At 39.4% G+C, this 21221-nt stretch overlaps 1 protein-coding gene across 1 annotated transcript in view; it reads left to right on the forward strand.

Annotated features, from left to right (window-relative positions):
* Positions 1-259: 259 nt before the first annotated feature.
* Positions 260-21221, forward strand: part of ROBO1 (roundabout, axon guidance receptor, homolog 1 (Drosophila)) — a 1186609-nt gene continuing 1165647 nt past the window's right edge. The window contains exon 1 of the mRNA XM_011996534.1: positions 260-509. The gene's annotated coding sequence lies outside the window, so the exon portion shown is untranslated. The remainder of the gene's footprint in view (positions 510-21221) is intronic.

A 21221-nucleotide genomic window follows, 5' to 3' on the forward strand; every position in this document is an offset into this window, starting at 1 on the left:
AAATGATAGATCACATGACAGGAGTTAAATGTAAAGGCTTTTTTTTTTTTTCCTCCCTCCTCGGTTAAACATCGCAGCAGGCATTACAATACCAGAGGTAACGAATCAATTAAATCCATTTTCCCCTCGGCGTCTCCAAAGCTGCGTGCCTAGTGTTGCTGTGTAGTTTAGAACCGGAGCAGTAGGACCCAGGGGCCTCCGCAGCCACCAATAGAAGCGCACACTTGGACCTATTTGTATGCAATGCCTTCTGCTCTGCGCATTAATAGTAATACAGATAACGGGTTTGAAAGAATTCTCTACCGAAGAAGGATTGAATTTTTCCAGGGTGCTGATACCGAGAAGAAACCCGACTTCACTCTCTCCCCATTTTCCCACTCTTAGGTGGAAAAGTCTTAGACACCTTTCGCTTGGTTTAAACTCGGAAGGGTCTCAGTGCACAGCAAAGTTGGAGGGGCTGCGTCTGCACTACGGCGCCGCTAGATCGCGGAAAACAGGCTTATCCAAGGGTAAGTCTCGCAAATGGTTGCAAAGGAAGTGACAGCAGGCTTTCGATTTGTGAAAGGGGACACGCTGGGTTTTACACTGGTGGTTGTGGGAGTGCAGAACGGTTGCCGAGAGGACTCTGCAGTTTATCCAGAAATTGTGGCCGATACGCCAGGGTGTTTTGGGGTAGAATCAAAAAACCTTCAGGCTAAATCGGAAATTGCAGCCTTGCGATCGGGAGGGATTCAACAAGTTTTCCTGCAGGGATGCGATGTTTGTTTATTCCTTGCAAGTTGTGCCGAGTGTCCGTTCCAGGTAGGCTGCGACTGCTTAACAAAGAAGTTTTGGGATTTGTTTGCTGTGTGTGGCTGGACTAACCCTTGTCTGAGCAGGTTTCGTGCCGCTTTTGGCTTCTTGGGGGCACACCGCGCAATCTCCTCCTGGGATGCGGCGAGCACCAGCGGTCTGCTGGGCTGGGGCCGGGCAACTTTGCAGCTAATCTCAGTGTCGCTGACCGCGCCGTTGTGAGTGATGTGAACGGACTGAGGCGTAGACCCCGGCTGGCTGCAGGGAGCTTCCAAACTCTGAAAGCATTCTCAGGAACGGATGAGCGTGGGGGCTTTGAAAATAAGCGTTACTGGGTGGATTTTGGTAAACTCTTGGCGACATGTAGGCAGCGGGGACTTTTGACACTTGCGATTGCAACCTGCAGGATTTTGCCTGAAAACATGGTGCTGATGTGAAGATGAGAGCTGAAAGCTGAGCCAGCGGGGACTTTATGTGAGGGAGGAAATGAGGGAGGGAAGGAGGAAGAATGAGAGAAGACATGAATGGAAAAGGTGCGTCCCGTCCTTCACACACAAAAACCACACGAGTGGGACGAACTAGGAGGCGCTCCAGTTGGTGGCGTTTAGCTGGAAAACGTATTGCAGGGAGGTCCAGGAGCCCCTGCATTATGGATGAAGCTCGTGCCCTTCTGGGGCCCCTTCCTGCTCCCTCTCCCGGCCCCCTCTTGCCAGCCCCGCTTCCCCGAGCCTGCGGCCCCAGCGTTGGCGCGGGTGCGGCCGCGCGCGGGGCTCGGTCCCACAGCTCCGCGAACACAATAGGGAGAAGCAGGCGAGCCCCGCGGGCGGCCGATGCGGAAAACTCGGCGTGGCAACCCCAGTGCCGCAGCCTGCGCTGCCGCTCCGCCCGGGACAGCGGCGCTGCAGAGGCGGCTTCTGCCCGGTTGCCACGCGCCCTGGGGTCTCGGAGGACCGCGTGCAGGGCGCTCACACCTGGCCGCGGAAATCCTGGGATCCCCTTCTAGGAGGCACTGTGTCCCACGCACATAGCGGGGTGGGGGGATGGAATGCTAAGACATCCCACTCCTGGCTCGAGTCGGAGCTTCCACTACTCGAATATCCTTAGTATGCACCCCAAGCATCTAGAGGACCTGCGCCCCCAAGAGAAAAACGACACGAAGGGGAAAGAAGGGAAATGTTGATGAGGCTGCAAGAGGGGAAGGAAAACAAGCAATTTGGGGCAATTATGGTCAGTGGTCAGGCTTTTCTGGGCTCTTTTAAGTGGATTGATTTAGACGGAGCTTTGAAATGCTGGCCCTGGCCTCTCTGCCGCACTAAAGGGGACAGATTTCCAGAAGCAGGAACTCACTGGAGACTCCTTCTGTAGATGAAGGGAGGAAAGGGCAGGGCAGGAGGCTCATTTCACAGGGTAGTTTAACCCTGACCTCAGCACCTCCCACCCTTTCACGCCCCGCCAGGGACTGCCCCGACCTTGTAAACTCCTCTGTGTCATCTGCCCTGTGTAAGTGATTTTCATCAAGCTGTGTGGTACAGAGGCCTGTTAAGAGATGGTTGTCTGTTTCCAAGTAGTGGTGGGAGATTGTTTAATTTGGAGGTTGATTGTCAACCCCGGCTGAGCGCGCAGAGGAAGGCCCGTAGATGCAGGACCCTATAGAATGGGCCACTTGGGGTTGTCAGTTACTTGAAGGCTACATATCAAAGGAAATAGAATGCTTTGAGCACCTGGGGGAAGACGGTGCCATTTCATTTTTTCCTCGCTTTCCCTGCGCCTCCTTTATTGTGGTTGTTTGAGAACTAGGATATAATAATTACCAAAAAAAAAAAAAAAAATGTTGAAAATCCACTGATTTATTTGGAAGCCTCATAACTGGGTTTTCAGGCCCAAACTTTTATGCTCCTAGCACCTATTGTTTTGAAAGCCTCAGTTTGCCACCTTAAAACCTGCTTCTCTACTATATCTTGAGGAAGCACTGGTAACTTTCAAAGGCCATCCGTAAGCATGCATCATATTGATTTTATTAAAGGGAAGAGGCAGGGTTAGGAAATGTTCCGTCAATTTTTGCCCTTCCAATATCGGCCCCCATCCCCCCCCCCAAAAGGAAGATGAAGCAGCAGCAGCTCAGAGCAGATATCTAGTTAGTAAGAGGACTTTGTTTCTTAGGGACCTATACCTCTCCCATGAGGGACAAAGATTAGGAGTATGTAAGGAGTGGGGGCATTCACCTCATATTGTTGCCTTGGTTTTTGGACTTCCTTTCACCTTTTCCCACATATCTTCCTGCTCCATGCCTCTTCCAATTTAGCCCTGTAGGATCTGCAGAATTGAAGCACAATGACACAGCTGCAGATCCCTGGTGGAGGCTTGCTTCAGAAAACAGCTGTTAATCACATGTTTGTTGTATTTTCCTATTTACTTCCTTTAACTTCCCTTCCCTTCCCTTACCCTGTCCTTGAACCAGTGTTACCATCTTCTGGGCTCTACTCTATGAAGGTTAGTGATTTCCAGAGATATAGCACTGAACTGAGCATGGGAGGAGGGCAGAGACTCAACAGCTGCCTAAGGAGTCCCAAAGGTTTAATGCCGACTTTCTCCTACCCTATGCTGCATGAAATAAAGAACAAATACCCTAATATCTCCCCAAAGAGAACTGCATTGTTCTGTATAATTTTCCTTTACCTTATAACATAATAGAATCAATTCAAACATGAAATAACATTGACCAGAGATGAAAAGGAAGCTGTACACTTGTGTGCACTATTTGGAAACTAGTGTTGTGCTTAGCTACAAAATCTCACTTTTTGGCATTCTTGTATACTTAATACATTAGGAACTACTTTTATTGAAGCAAGATTTAATATGTTACTTTCATTATGAGGCTGAGAAACTCAAGACACCACAAAGATGTGAATTTAAAATGAAAAAAAGCAAGGCAGTAAAGCAAGCCCCTGGCAGCTTGATGAATGAGCAGGTGCAATGCACCATTTGAAATGTAACTTGAGGTTAGCTTCCGCCAATTTGCTGGAGAATGAGCTCCTTCTTGTCACCTAAACTCAACTGATTTTCCTCTCTTTTCGAGACCATAAACAAAAACATAATAGCATACAGTAGGCTAGATTATGACCTGGTCACATAATCGTTTATCTCTCTAAACTTGCTGTTGAAGTGAGCAATGTTACTGTTGATGTATTCATATTTGTACCTAAAATATATTAGTGCTATATGGATCTGTCAATTCTCCCAATTCTACAGGAAACTGAGGTTCTAGAAGATTAACTGACTAATTCAAAACTGTATAGGATAAAACTGTAGAAACAGTGTTAGGCACGGTACCTGCAACAGGTATTTCAGTTAATCCCCATATAACCCTTTCAAAGTAGGCTTTATTAGATGTCTACAACATATGAAGAGAATGAAGCTCAGAGAGGTTAAGGAAAATATACATGACCATTCAGCAGAAAAGGGGTAGAGCCAGGATTAGAAAGAAGTTCTTTCTTACAACAGAGTACATGCTTTTCTAGTATGTCATACTGCTGCTTTTAAATGAGCCATTCTCTTCAATTAACTATACCTACCTATTTTCTCCCATACTTAAACAAGGAGTTTGATTATCCCTTGAATTTTATTTTAGTACTCGTAATTTTTTTTTTTTTTTTTTTTTACGGAGTCTCGCTCTGTCACCCAGGCTGGAGTGCAGTGGCCGGATCTCAGCTCACTGCAAGCTCCGCCTCCCGGGTTTACGCCATTCTCCTGCCTCAGCCTCCCGAGTAGCTGGGACTACAGGCGCCCGCCACCTCGCCCGGCTAGTTTTTTGTATTTTTTAGTAGAGACGGGGTTTCACCGGGTTAGCCAGGATAGTCTCGATTTCCTGACCTCGTGATCCGCCCGTCTCGGCCTCCCAAAGTGCTGGGATTACAGGCTTGAGCCACCGCGCCCGGCCTAGTACTCGTAATTTTTAAATCTCCTTTATGTCGTTTTCATGTCCAAAGCATTATTTGCATTTGTCCAAGACCAAACTTTTACAGTTACTTTCCAGGGATCTCATAGCCAGTAAATAACTGTTTCAGAAAATATACCCCACCCCTATCTGACACCCTACCCGTATTATCATCTCTGGGGAGCAGATCATTTGGGGAAAATTGAGGGACTTTTCATTTTCTTTGAAATTTGTACAAATACAACTAGGATGTCTGAGAAGGATCCATTACGTCATTTTCAGCCAGAAGTTGTACATTTCCACCTTTACATTCTGCACACATGTCTTCTCTAATCTTCAAAATTATCTTCCTCATTTGGCCAAACACTATCCATTTGTCCGGGATGGTTCATGTTCCTTCTTTACCATAAAATTTTTCTTATTATTCCAACACTATTGCTGTTCCTTACCTCTGAAATTCCAAGTAAGTTCCAATAACATCTGCTGTCTAATCTGGTCTTTATTCAGGGATTAGGAGTAAACTAACATTTCTTGAGCCTTTACCTTATATACTTTTACATACATTATCCATCAACTATAAATTTCTATTTCTTCATTGTATTTCTTCATTTTGCCCTTATTGCTTTTTCACTCTCGATAGTCACCCAGATGTTGTGATACATTTCTGGAGTTTCAATAATGACATCCAAATTTTATATTTCTTGTCCATGCATTGCTCTGATTGTCACACCTATATTTCCAAAGATCTAGTGTCATCTCCATCTAGAGATGCATCACAAACACTTTAAAGGAAACTATCTTAAAGGAAAGCATTCCAAGCCACAGGTATCATCCTCCATGCCACACACTTGCTTATTTCTTTAGATTTCCAAGTTATAAATACTACATCATGCATCCAGACACATTCCTCTTTGCTGTGTCCCTCTGCCTCATTCTCTATGTTCAGGTCATGAAAAGAAAAACAAATTATGATTTTTCTCTTGAGCTTCACCTCTTCTCCTCATGGGCCTGTCCTCCGATTCTTCCTTCTGCCTCCTGGGATCAGCCATTTGAAGTCATGTGCATCCAGCGTGGCAAGCTATCTGTTAGGGCAGAAATCACAATTTCTAAACTCCTTATCACGTCTTTGAAGGTACTCTGTGATATGAAGCATGAATTCTTCTTTTCAGTCTTCAGAATGATCAATTACTATGAAAATGTACTTGCATTTTATTAAATACTCAGGCTGTTTCATTCCTCTGTCTGTGTGTGTGTGTGTGTTTGTGTGTGTTTGTGTGTGTGTGTGTGTGTGTGTGTTTTCCAGAATTCTGCCCCAAATGGTTCTCACTTTCTCATTTTTTCAGCGATGTTTGAAAACACAAAACAAGTGTCACTTCTTCTGTGAAGACCTTCATGTTGAGAAAATAGGTTTAAGTATTCCTCCCTTTCTGATCATTTAATAATGCCTCTGAAATTCCATTGCAATCATTTATTCATTTCTACTATGAGACTGCGCTATGATCTGATGTTGTGTCTTCTCCAAATGCATATGCTGAAATTAAAATTAGGAGATGGGGCCTTTGGGAGGTGATTAGACCATGAGAGCAGCGCCCTCAAGAATGGGATTAGTGCCCTTATAAAAGAGGTCTGAGTAGGCCGGGTGTGGTGGCTCAAGCCTGTAATCCCAGCACTTTGGGATGCCGAGATGGGTGGATCACAAGGTCAGGAGATCGAGACCATCCTAGCTAACCTGGTGAAACCCCGTCTCTACTAAAAAATACAAAAAACTAGCCAGGCGAGATGCCGGCGCCTGTGGTCCCAGCTCCTCGGGAGGCTGAGGCAGGAGAATGGCGGGAACCCGGGGGGCGGAGCTTGCAGGGAGCCAAGATGGCGCCGCTCACTCCAGCCTGGGCCACAGAGCCAGACTCCGTCTCAAAAAAATAAAAAATAAAAAGAGGTCTGAGTAATCTCTCTTGCCCCTTCCCCCACGACTAATCATGAGAAGATGGCCGTCTATGAAGCAGAAAGCGGGTCCTCCCCAGACACCAAATCTTCCAGCACCTTGATATTGGACTTTCCAGCCTCTGAAACTATGAGGAAAGCATTTCTATTGTTTACAAGGCACCTACTCCGTAGCGCTTTGTTGTGGCAGCCTGAAGATTCTAACACAGACTCTAAATTCTGTGAAGAAGTATGCCTCAAACTTTGTCCATTGAACCAAATAAATCTTAAAAGTGAAAAAAATAACCCTTAAAACACCAGTTCCAGGATCCCCCATCAGAATGACTGCAATAGAATACGTGGGGGTGCAGCACTTGAGTCTACATAGTAACAGATATTCCAGGTGTAACCAGGGACAGGATGTTGATCACAAGAGTTGCTCTCCAATCCAGCCAGATCAGTATGGTCCTGATTTTAGCAGTTGGGGGAGGAGCCATTTGCACAGCTTTTTAGATCTCATTTTGTGTCTTCCCGGATTACTGTGCTTCAGAGAAAGATTTGCTTAGAGTCTAATAAATTAGATCACATGAGTCATTCTTACCGAAGTACGAGAGTCCTGCATCAGAAAGGCCGATTTGCCAAGAGGAGAATTTCGGTAATCACATGTGAAAATGGCATTTAGAGTTGAGGTGCTGCTGTACAGAGTACTTGGAGCTTTTAATGACTCTGACTTTTTATTATTATGACATGTTTGATTAGCAGACACAAAAATGAGTGAAACAAGTTCCCTTGAATTACCACCCATGTTAAATAATAAAAGATTAAATGTAATACTGAAGTTTTCTGGGTACTCTTCCACATTGAATCTCCCTTTTAAGAGCTAACCAGTGAGTAAATTTGCTGTTATTATTATATGCATTTTGTCTTGCGTTTACTATATATATTACATCTTTAATTCATAAATAGTATTGTATTAATTAAGTGAAATATTTGCCTAAATTGTCAAATATTGCTTGCATTCTTGGAAATATTTTTATGATTAATTAAAGTTGCTTTGGGTAGAGTTACTTTATTCATATTCATTGCAATATAGTATTCTATAAATAGTACATTCTATACTATATATACAGCATTTATATTCTATAAACACTATAAGTATATAAGTATATTATAATTTTAAATATATTATTAGATATTTAGTAGATATGGTAAAATATATAGTATATTCTATATATAGTATATATATTCATATATAATATAGTGCATATATATAGCATATATACAGTATTAAAATATATATTATGATTTATGTTTTTCTCTCTCATTTATAGGTATTTTCACTTCTTACTATAACAGACTGTAGCAATTTTTTGGCACATGTCTCACTATGCACATATACTTTTTAGATATTTGCCTAGAAGTGAAATTGCTGATGATATGCAATGTGTTTCTTCTCTTTTTTGTGCGCAAACCCATAATAGTACCTGTAGTATATATAGTTTCCAAGCATATTTGTGAAAGCCCCCATGAATATTTAATAATATTCACATTTCTTAATTTTGCCAGTTGAATGGTTTTAATTTGTCTTTTCTGATTATTAGTGTGGTGAGCATGTTTTCATAGAACATTCAGGTTTTTTTTTTTTTCTGTGAGTTGCTTAAACATATTTTTTACCCATTTGTCTAGTGAGACATTTATCTTTTATCTTGCAGATTATAGAAATTCTTTATATATTCTGGATTCTACTTTTATTTTGGTATATGCATTTGAAATATATTTTTCTAGGTGGTGTTTTATCTTTTTTTCTTCTTAATGAAGGAAATAATTTTATGTATTTTTTTCAAATATGATATACATTGTGCTTTATTAAAATTGATAACCTTTTATTACATTTTTCCATCTTGTTTTGGGACACCAATCTTTATGGTGAAATCATAAAGTATATCTTACATTTTTTTCTGAAAATTTTTCACTTATGCTTTTTTATTCTTTTTTTTTTTTGAGATGGAGTCTCACTCTCTCACCCAGGCTGGAGTGCAGTGGCACAAACTCGGTTCACTGCAACCTCCACCTCCAGGTTCAAGTAATTCTCCTGTCTCAGCCTCCCGAGTAGCTGGTACTACAGGTGCCCGCCACCACACCTGGATAATTTTTGTATTTTTAGTAGAGATAGGGTTTCACCATATTGGCTAGGCTGTACTCGAACTCTTGACCTCAGGTGATCCACCCACCTCGACCTCCCAAAGTGCTGGGATTACAGGCATGAGCCACCATGCCCCGCCTCAATTTTGCTTTTTACATTCAGGTATTTTGCTTTAGCTGGAATTGATTTTTTGTTTTATGTGTTGAAAAATATGATTGCCACTCATAAGTTTTCCATATGCGGGTGGGCTAGCACTGCCTTTTGTTTATAAGGCTGGTTGGCATCTGTCCTCACGTGAGACACTTGTTTCTGGTTATGTCTGTCAGGTGGGTTTGTGGAGAATCATCTCACTGAATCATCACAATGTTAATGAACCAAAGTGAAAAGCATTAATTAAGACTAATTAAGACTTCAAACAAAATCCGATTATGTTTAGCCAGAATTAAATACCATTTTTTTAAAGACAAACTGTATAATCTCTTTAAATTGTATGTGAATTGTTCATGTGTAATGAGTCCTTAGCTAGGCATAGCATCATTTACTTAGTTTTAGTTCTCTATAGAGAATATTAATGAATACTATTTACTAAGGATGAACTTTCCTTGTGTATAGGACTATAGCAAAGGTAAACCTTAGAAATGGACTTCAGTACGTGGAAGGAAGAAGCATGACTCACTGTACGACCGTAGCATGACTGACCATTTGCCAGGTGAATTAGAACCTGGAGATAGAACATTTCGGCACAACAGCCAACAGCTCCTGATCAATGTGTAACTCTTGAATAAGCATTCAAAAATATTAATCCAAGCACAAAATGTTTTGAAAGGAAATTATTCCAGCATATTGTACATATTATATTAAATTTTACCCTGGAATGAGGAACTAGGAGGATTGTAAAACAACTTCGCTTGCTTATATGCAGTCGCAGAAAGTATTCTGTAAGAATTTACCTTTTATTCTCCAATTAACAACCTCATACTAAACAAACATGCTTTGTGCTAAATAAGTATTAGATTATTTAAATATTAGGTATTAATTTAAGAGAGTGTTAAAAATGGCCTGGTTTAGCCAATGACAGATGCATAAATTCATAAGCTTACCTAAAATTAATCTCAGTACCAAATATAAATTATATTCATACCAATAATTTTGATTTCTTCCAGTGAATGCTTTTTGTCACAATTCTGATAAAGGAAAGAAATTATTTTGGAAAATGAAGGAATTTATTGTGTGCCTTTATTCACTCTTTCTGGCCCTCTTTTATGTGATTTTGAATTTGAGTTCTTCAGCACTCTGCCTTTCATAGACTCCAAGCTACTTTCCTAACTTCTTTCCCTTTCTTCTCCCTCTCTCCTAAGTATAGTGTGTCACACAATACACTGTACACTTTACCCTCCCTCAACACACCACTCTGTTTCCAACTCATTGCCTTCACCTTCTTGTCTTTTCAAAACACCCTTCTTCTTTTCTGTCTGTAGAGATTATGTTCATCCTTCAAGATATAACTTTATTTTTATGCCCTTTTTGAAGCATTTTCTCATTTTCTTACAGAAAGGTCATCTCTCTCTCATTTGTGTTTGAATAAGACTCAGCACTTGCCTGTATTACCCTTTAGCACAGCATTATTTGTGTCAATCTTAATAACCAGACTGTGACTAACTAGGACAAAGATGACAACAACGTATCAGTGTGTTTATCTAAACTTATGCTGTCTAATACTCTAACCACTAGCTACATGTGCCTATTGACACTGAATGCGCTAGTGCAACAAAGGAACTGAGTTTTAAATTAAATTTATTTTAATTTAGAGTTTCAATTTAGATAGCTAATTTTATGTCGTGAATATGTGGCTGGTGGCTACTGTCTTGGATAGAGCAGATATAGACTGTTTCCATCAGCAGAGAAAGTTCTATTAGACAGTGTTGGGAAGAATAGACTCACAGTAAAATTAGAAGCAGACGAATTTATGAATAAAATAGTTTTACAGGGCATGGTAATAACATCAATGCTTTAATTTTCAGTGGATAGCTGCCACGGAGTTGTATTTTACTTATGATCGTGTTGATAAGAATAATTTTGCAACTCTACAGATTTCAGCATGTCCAGGAAAGAGATAATCTCAGCCTGATCAAGGAGGCAATGACAATGTGAACCATCAAAGCAACTAAAAGAAGAGTTAAAGCTGTTTTTGGTGAATTCCCTAAATATTCACCTACAACCTGTTTTCCTGAGGTGGAAGTAGAGTAATCATCATCTTTTAAGACTCTGGGATATAAAAAAATGCGATTGGGCCAGTGGTCATAATTCCTTCCCTTAATATTTTGATTCCTTCACGTGAGAAGGTAAACTCACGTCTTCTTTTTCAAATATTGGATTCAATTTGACATTAATAGCCATAAGGATGACTATTATTCTTATAGTTATTATTTAGAGATAGGGTTTCATTCTGTCACCAGGCGGAAATGCAGTGGCACGATCATAGCTCACTGAAACCTCAAACTCCTGGGCTCAAGTGATCCTCCTGCCTCAGCCTCCCACAGTGTGGGCATTACAGGTGTGAGCCACTCTGCCCAGGTGTTTGGCCTCTGTCCTCATTTGAGACACTTGTTTCTGGTTATTGTCTGTCAGGTTGATATGTGGACAGTCATCTCACTAAATGATCACAATGTTAATGAATTAATCAAGACTTCAAACAAAATCAGATTATGTATTGCCGGTGGAAATGTGAAATGGCACAGGCACTGTGGAAACAATACTTTGGTTCCTAAAAAAAATTAAACATAATTATTAAATAATCCAGCAATTCTACTTCTGGGTACATATTCACAAGAATGAAAAGCAGAGACTCAAACAAATTATTTGTACAGCAGTGTTCGTAGCATCCTTATTAACAGTAGCCAAAAAGTAGAAAAGCCCCAATGTCTATGGATGAATGAATGAATACACAAAAAGTGATCTATTATGTACAATGGAGTTTTTTTCAACCATAAAAAGAAATGAAATTCTGATACACACTGCAACTACATTGTGGGTGAACTTTGAAAACACTATGGTAAATAAAATATGCCAATAAACAGGATAAATATTATGTGGTTCCACTTATATGAGGTACCTAGAATAATCAAAGTCACAGAGATACAAAGTAGAATGGTGGTCAGCAGGGATTAAGCGGAGGGAGAGATGGAGAGCTATTGTTTAATGAATACAGAGTTTTCCGTTTGGGATGATGAAAGCATTAAGGAGATGGATTGTGGTGATGGTTGTACAACAATTTGAATGTACTTAATGTTACCAAGTTAAACACTTAAAATAGTTAAAGGCATACATTTTAGGTTACATATATTTTACCACAATAAAAATGACTTTGATAAATATTTATTATGGAATCATTTTTGCTTGGATATCTTCACTCCTTAGAAAAATATCTCCACTTCTAATGAGGCCTGTCAATGTTCATTTTAAAGATAACACCATATAATAATAGACTCTTCGCCTATTAATATTAGGAGGAAGGCAATAAATCAAGAGATTTTATGAAAAATGAACATACCTGCAATGCATCTGCCCTATGGGTTGCAATATACTAAACAAGTATATTTAAGAGAGAAAATAAAATACATAACAGTGAATATTGGGATTCTGGATATGAGAGCTGGCGAGGTATGATAGAGGTTTTGGAATGAAATGACTGCATAACTGAATGCAGTAGGTACGTAAAACCCCAAGAGGACTTCCTGTTGAGGGTGATACAAAGCAGCCAATAAGGCAATGTCTTAGCCACCTGCACCTGCAAACTGCCAGATCAAAAACTAATATGATCAAATGGGATTACTCCAGTCACACAAATGTATGCTGAGATCGTGAATTGCAGATTGTGGAGCATCTGCTCCCTTTCTGACTCCTTGTGGGGCAGGATATGTACAAGGAAGGGTCTTGCGGTGATGGTGAGAACACTGATTGCTCTTGGTGCTGGAAACAAGCCACAGTCACATCCTCTTCTTTTGTTTTTTCCCCTTCTTATTATGATTCACATTCTGATTATAATATCACTTTAATCTATCTTCCTATTCTAGTGCCATTAAATATTTTAAGTAGAAGCAATTTGGCATCCTACAGATAACACTCTTTCCAGATGATGCTCTAGGGTACTTAAAACCCTCCTTGAGATTCACTGCCCTTTTTACATTACACAAAGATAAGGCTTTTCATCTAACATGCAGAGGGCATGAGCTGTGAGGTTTTTGTTTTGTTTTGTTTTTTGTTTTCAGAAGAGTAACCCATTGGGCTAGCTTGGTTGTATTATTTGGCATGATGCTGTTGCTTGTAGATGGGTTTCCATGTAATTAAATTCAGCTTAATAAGCACAAGAGGGTAGAAAGAAGATCTTGATTATCTATTAGAATAATATTGTAATTAGACAAATTAAGCAATCATTTTCATTCTAAGCATTGTGAGATAATTTGGGGGTATGAGAAACTATTATTAAAGTGGTATCAGGGCCTGGTACAAGTGGCTCACACCTGTAATCCCAGCACTTTGGGAGGCAGAGGCAGGTGGATCACATGAGGTCATCAGCTCGAGGCCAGTCTGACCAACATGGTGAAACTCCGTCTCTACTGAAAATACAAAATTAGCCAGGCATGGAGGTGCGTACCTGTAATCCCAGCTACTTGGGAGGCTGAGGCAGGAGAATAGCTTGAACCCGGGAGGCGGAGGTTGCAGTGAGCCAATATCACACCATTGCACTCCAGCCTGGGCAACGAAAGCGAAACTCTGTCTCAAAATAATTAAACAAATAATTAATAAATAATTAAAAGTGATATCAGGTAATTAGAGCTTGGGTAGGGGAAAATGTCAAGAAAGAATTGTTTGTGTTTTGTCCAGAGCTATGGTCTTAGCTAACAGAGTAGCAAATATGGTCTTTATTTTGCTTTAGTTGCTAATTCCAGAGCAGCTAAGAAAGATTTTGGTTGGAAAACTGAAAAGCATTGCCTGTTTTTCTGCAGTCCAGGCACTTTATATTTCATTCTATTCCTTCTCCATTAAGTCTCTCCAACCTGCCTGTGAGGAGAAAGAATGCTAGAGTGGGAAGATAAAGACGTGGAGCTAGTGCTGCTGAGATGCTCAGTCATTCGCAGGATCTTCTTCTCATCGGTTCCTATAACCTTGTCTTCATTCACTTTGGCATTCTTGTCTTCCATGACTTACCTTCTTTAAATGAGCAAGGGACTGACTTGAACAACTTATAGTTCACTTCAACAGGCATCTATTAAACACCAATCTGTATAAGGCAGGATACTAGACAATGGAAGGCACTGAAGTGAATACGAGTGATCTCCACCCTCAGCAAATCCAGGTTACAGCATAGACCAGTCCCACAGCTTCAGTGGGGTTCTCTCTCTCTGCTTTCCTGTTCACTTCTAAAATGGCATATAAAACCTGCTTACATAATCCTATTTCAGAATAATCATTGTTTATCTTCAGAGACAACCTTTTCCTTGGGGCCATGGCTCATCAATTTTCCTCCTTCATGTATTTCCAACCTCCTTAATAATTGATTTCTTTACCTATTTTTATCATTATTTCAATCCTAGAAAGAACATTTGTCGAAGTTTTCATAATCCTTTCTCATCAAGTTATTTCCTTGTATCCTTAGACCGCCCGCACCCTTAAAAACCAAACTTTTTGAAATAGTGTCCTTTTTGACTATCTCCTATTCTTCACCCTCAATCAATGGTAGATTTGTACAGCTCTAATCTGATCACATTTAGATCCCATACATTTTAAAAGTTGCCAAATAATAGTCTAGCTTCAGATTTCATCCTATTTCAAATTTTTGGATCATTTTAAATTTATCAAATAAGTTCAAAGACACCATTCTCTCCTAGATTTCCTCCGTATCTTTGACCTTTCCATTCCCTCTGCTGCCTCTTTCTCCTCTGTCGGTGTTTCAAAAGCTGTGTATTCCCCAGGTTCTACCCATAAAGCTTTTCTGTTATGATTCGGTGGGTTCTCTCTTAATGCTCTTCTTTGCATCTAAGACTTTAACTTTTATATAATGGAGAAAAAAATGACATGGCATTAATAATAATTATTGGCAAAGATATTTGCAGATGATGTCTGTAGAACACTTATTGCTTGCTCACCATCAGGAGAAGCACCTTTATCATTTTTTGCACACAATCCTGCAAATCACTGAGTAGACAATATCATCACTGATTTGCAGATAAGTCTCTCATGTACAAGGGTTCAGGGCAGAGCTTAGGTTCAACCCTGTTTTGTTTGACTTCTGAATCCAGGCTCTTAACATTAAAAGACTTCTTGCAAATAGATACCCTTACAGAGACTCTCAATTTAGCGGTACACTAAAATCACCTGGGAGAGTTGTTTTTTTTTTTAATCCCAGTATCCAGTTTGCACCCCAAATCATTGAAATCAGAATTGCTGAGAATGTGAACTAAGAGTTAATATTTTTAAAAAGTAGTTTAGGTGATTTGAATAAGCAACAAAGTTGAGAACCACAGGTCATATGAAATATTTTGATGGCATTCAAGTGTATTTGTTTTTCTATCACCGATCTCTCTCCCCAGCTTTATTTTCATTTTACAAAATATTTTCCAGGCTTTACTGTGCCTCTTCATTTGTCTGCTCTCACTCCCACCCAAATGAACTAACCGTCAGTCACACTATTAATGTTTGCCTTATAACCTAAATCTTATTAGATTTTTCCCACTCCCTACTGCCTCAGGTCTTTTAAATTAAGCCTGTGGACTTAATTGGGATCTCCCTCCTCATAGTTGATAATCCCTCTTTTTTAAAATTGTATCCCTCAGTCATATTCTTTCTAATATTCTTTCTCTTCTTCATTATCTCTGCAAGTAAAGTCACTCAGGCTGTCCTCATCTCCCATGTAGAATTTTGTAGTGGACTCCCTACCTATTTTCCATAATTATGTCCTCCCCTCTATTTATTTTTTTCCTTGTTTTATTCTGTCAGTGTTAACTTTCAAATATGCCCATCAGCTGTGCTGCTCTTGCAATAAAACCTTTGCTTGACTGCCTGCAGAATAGAGTCCAAGCAAATTACAAGAATTTGTGAAACCTTCCACCCTCTGCACACACCTTTCTTCCTCACCTAATTTCTTTTGGCTTGATTGAAACACCCTACATTCTAAAGCCCTTTCTACAAGCTCCCATGGCACCACTATGTTCCATTTCTTAAAATGTTTTATCATACTTATTCAATGCCTGCCTTCCCTAATAGATTGCTAGCACCCAGAGAGAAGAATGAGTGACTCTAGGTCCATTGCTATCAGAGTGCTTTAAACAGGTTTTATTAAAAAAATTTTGTGTTGAGCGAATACATGCATAAAGAAATGCATACAGAAACTTCTCAAAACTGTCATTTCACATTTTTTCTCGGAGTGGAGTTACCAAGTACTCTTCCTCTCTGGTCTTTATCTGCTAAACTCATCATATTTTAAATGTGAAATACACAAATCCACTGTTTCTGCAATTCACTCTTTACAGAAACAGTAACTTTTCCCCTGTTGCTTCCATGGTATGTTGTTCCTACATCTGTCAGAATTGTATCAGATAAAAATGTGTTGTATTGTTTCCCTTTTAAAATAAAAATACTCAACAATAAGGGACATACTGTTTTCGTTTGTAGCTGCTATGCATATGATAGTGCCTGCTACAGGTGATAATTAAATTCTTAACTTTGTTGAATGGATAACAGGTTTCCTGCATTATTGAGTGTATTTAATGACCCTGGCCAGTGACATTCTGGCAACTCTATTTAATGGTAAGATTGTGCACTTCTCGTCTGGATAAAATAAATGGAAAAATGTAATGGTTGTCTAATACCCTGTGACTATTCATTAATGAGCCTATGAGTAAAGAAAATTATTTAATTTGTTATCTGAATAACCATATTTTCATCACTTTGTAAATGCATGCCCATGTTATTGTAGATAAAAATTGCAAGATGCACTGAAATTTGATAACCATCCTTAAATATTTAAGCCTTTCTTTTAAGTGAAAAAGAAATGATCTTATACTTCACTTGTATATTTAACAGTGGGTAATAATCCATATACAAACATCAGGATACTATAGGTATATTTGCTTTATGGACTTTAATAACAGCATTTAGCTAAATTATCAAACACAGATAAGCGATTTTACCTATTGAATTTTATTAATCCCCCTTCCCTAATTTTGATGAGGCTATATTGAAAACCTAAATTTTTAAATTTCTAGTAGATAATATGACTACCTTACATTTATATTGCAGTGCTATAGAATATTTTCAATCTCAATACATTTTTGCAATTAATAGTACATTTTAATGATGCAATAATTCAATAACTAAATTTACATTTATTCAGGACTAGAAGGCAATATAAATCATAAACAGTATATTAAATGTGTATGTAATTACAGGGAATCAATGACTACCACAGTTTATCCTTGTGTATTGAGATATAGCATATAGAAGGAATTTCCAAAACAAACTAAAATATTAAGATTTAACGCAAGATAAATTTTCATTTGATTTGCAAAACTGTAAAACTAACATGATATCAGCCAACGTTTTCTTGGAGGAAAGAATATTTCTTCAAGCTACTGTGCCATATAGTTAGACTACATATCTACATGAAATTATACCATTTCACCCAGCCATCCCATTACTGAGGATATACCTGAAGGATTATAAGTCATGTTGCTATAAAGACATATGCACACGTATGTTTATTGCGGCACTATTCACAATAGCAAAGACTTGGAATCAACCCAAATGTCCATCAATGACAGACTGGATTAAGAAAATGTGGCAAATATACACAATAGAATACTATGCAGCCATAAAAAAGGATGAGTTCGTGTGCTTTGTAGGGACATGGATGCAGCTGGAAACCATCATTCTCAGCAAACTATCACAAGAACAGAAAACCAAATACCACATGTTCTCACTCATAGGTGGGAATCGAACAATGAGATCACTTGGACACAGGACGGGGAGCATCACACATCAGGTCCTATTATGGGGAGGGGGTGGGGGGGACGGATAGCATTAGGAGATATACCTAATGTAAATGACGAATTATTGGGTGCAGCACACCAACATGGCACATGTATACATATGTAACAAACCTGCACATTGCGCACATGTACCCTAGAACTTAAAGTATAATTAAAAAAAAAAGAATTTATTTTAAAGTAATTATTTCTCTGGTTAATTTCAGAACAACCAAGTATATTAAAAAATTAATAGTTTGTTTGTTTTAGTCATTTTTTTTTTCTGTGTTACTAGCTTCATAATACCTGCAGGTGACAGTAGACTCATCATCTGAAACAAACAGAGAATTTAAGAAAACAGAAAAGACCATGTATTAGTTCATATTCATGCTGCTGATAAAGATATACCCTAGACTGAGAAGAAAAAGAGGTTTTAATGAACTTACAGTTCCACATGCCTGGGGAAGCCTCACAATCATGGTTGGAGGCAAGGAAGAGCAAGTCACATCTTACATGGATGGCAGCAGCCAAAGAGCTTGTACAGGAAAACTCCCATTTTTAAAGCCATCAGATCTCATGAGACTCATTCACTATCACAAGAACAGTGCAAGAAAGGTACACCCCCATAATTTATTCACCTCCCACTGGATTCCTCCTACAATATGCTGGAATTGCGGGAGTTACAATATATGTTGAGATTTGGGTGAGGACATAGCTGAACCACATAATTCTGTCCTGGCCCCTCCCAAATCTCATGTCCTCGCTTTTCAAAACCAATCACACCTTCCTAGCAGTCCCCCAAAGTCTTAACTCATTTTAGCATTAACTCAAAAGTCCACAGTCCAACATCTTATCTGAGACATGGCAAGTCCCTTTTGCCTATGAGCCTGTAAAATCAAAAACAAGTTAGTTACTTCCTAGATACAATGGAAGTATAGGCACTGGGTAAATACAACTGTTCCAAATGGAAAAAAGTGAAAAAAACAAAGAGGCCACAGCCCCCATGCGAGTCTGAAATCCAGCAGGGCAGTTGAATCTTAAACCTCCAAAAAGATCTCCTTTGACTCCATGCCTCACATCCAGGTCATGCTGATGCAAGAGGTGTGTTCTCATGGTCTTGGGCAGCTCTGCCCCTGTGGCTTTGCAGGGTACAGCCTCCCTCTTGGCTGCTTTCATGGGCTGGCCTTGAGTGTCTGACTTTTCCAGGTGAACAGTACAAGTTGTTGATGGATCTACCATTCTGGGATCTGGAGGACATTGGCCCTCTTCTCACAGTTCCACTAGGTGGTGTACCAGTAGGGACTCTGTGTGGGTGCTCTGACCCCACATTCCCCTTCCATACTGCCCTAGCAGTGTTTCTCCATGAGGTCCCCGTCCCTGCGACAAACTTCTGCCTGGGCATCCAGGTATTTCCATACATCTTCTGAAATCTAGGTGGAGGTTCCCAAACCTCAATTCTTGACTTCTGTGCACTTGGAGGCTCAACTCCAAATGGAAGCTGCCAAGGCTTCGGGTTTGCACCCTCTGAAGCCATGGGCCGAGTTCCCTTTCAGCCATGGCTGGAGCTACTGGAACACAGGGCACCAAGTCCCTAGGTTGCACAGAGTAGGGGGACCCTAGGCCTGGAACACGAAACCACTTTTTAGTCCTAGATCTCCAGGTCTGTGATGGAAGAGGCTGCCATGAAGACCTCTGACGTGCCCTGAAGACATTTTCCACATTGTCTTGGGGATTAACATTTGGCTCCACATTATATATGCAAATTTCTGCAGGTGCCTTGAATTTCTCCTCAGAAATTGGGATTTTGTTTTCTATCATATTGTCAGGCTGAAAATTTTCCAAACATCTACACTCTGCTTCTGTTATAAAACTAAATGCTTTTAACAGCACCATGCCACATCTTGAATGCTTTGCTGCTTAGAAACTTCTTCTGCCAGATACCTTAAATCATCTCTCTCAATTTCAAAGTTCCACAGTCTCTAGGGCAGGGGCAAAATGTCACCAGTGTCTTTGCTAAAACATAGCAAGATTCACCCTTACTCCAGTTTTCAACAAGTTCCTCATCTCCATCTGAGAACACCTCAGCCTGGATTTCATTGTCTGTAGCACTATCAGTCTTTTGGTCAAAGACATTGAACAAGTCTCTAGGGAGTTCCAAACTGTCTCACATTTTCCTGTCTTCTTCTCAGCCCTCCAAACTGTTCCAATATCCGCCTGTTTCCAAGTTCCAAAGCCACTTCCACATTTTTGGGTATCTTTTCAGCAGTGCCCCATTCTACTGGCACCCATTTGCTGTATTAATCTATTTTCATGCTGCTGATGAAGACATACCAGAGACTGGGAAGAAAAAGAGGTTTAATGGACTTACAGTTCCTTGTGGCTGGGGAAATCTCACAATCATGGTGGAAGGCAAGTAAGAGCAAGTCACGTCTTACACGGATGGCAGCAAAGAGCTCGTGCAGGCAAACTCCTGTTTTTAAAGCCATCCGAGCATGTGAGACTCATCTCATTCACTATCACGACAGTAGCACCAAAAAGACCCATTCCCATAATTCAATTACCTCCCACTGGGTTCCTCTCATAACACATGGGAATTGTGGGAGTTATAACTCGAGATGAGACACAGCCAAACCATATCAAACCCGAAAAGAAATGTAGAGATTTGCCATTTGGTAACATATCTCTTATTTCAAATAAAAATTTTGAAATAAAACTCATTGTATTTAAACACCATAATTTAAAAGTGTGTGGAGATCCATATTAATAATATAATTCCACATGTAAAGACTACAAATGCCCCATAATCAAACTCTCCCATCTGTTATAAAGGTAATAAAATTGTGTGTTTTATGATATAATTCAGATTCGCTTAAAAATATTTATAACAGTATATCACAAGTCTCCCTTTTGTTCATTATTACTTTATAATTCTGAATCTGAATATCCCAAATAATATTTCACTAGGTGCATATCTCATTATCACGTAGCTGATGGTCTCTTGAATTCATTTTAATAAAAGATGAAGATTTATTTAGCTGTATTCTACTATAGGTTTGTTATTTGAAATAATTTATGTAAAAATTATATGAAAATCACAAAATTTTCTACAAAATTGGAAGTACCAATATGCTTTAACAAAATCTGCACTAGTATTTTGTTGTTGTTGTTACTGAACAACTGTGCATTTTTATGAGCAAACAGAAATCCAAGTGAAAAAGAAAATATTAGGATAGTTTGGTCAACCATATTACAAATAATTTTATGTATTCATATATTTAGTTATACCGACAATTTCAAATTATTTTTCTTATTTCCTGTTTTTGTTTTCTCTTTATAGTGGTGTTATTTGATCATTTATCCTATCTTCATTTTTTGTCTCATTTTTCATTGAGTATTTCCTCCAGCTTTG

This window comes from Mandrillus leucophaeus, unplaced genomic scaffold (genome assembly GCF_000951045.1).
Source record: "Mandrillus leucophaeus isolate KB7577 unplaced genomic scaffold, Mleu.le_1.0 Scaffold519, whole genome shotgun sequence".
In the NCBI taxonomy this organism is placed as follows: Eukaryota; Metazoa; Chordata; class Mammalia; order Primates; family Cercopithecidae; genus Mandrillus; species Mandrillus leucophaeus.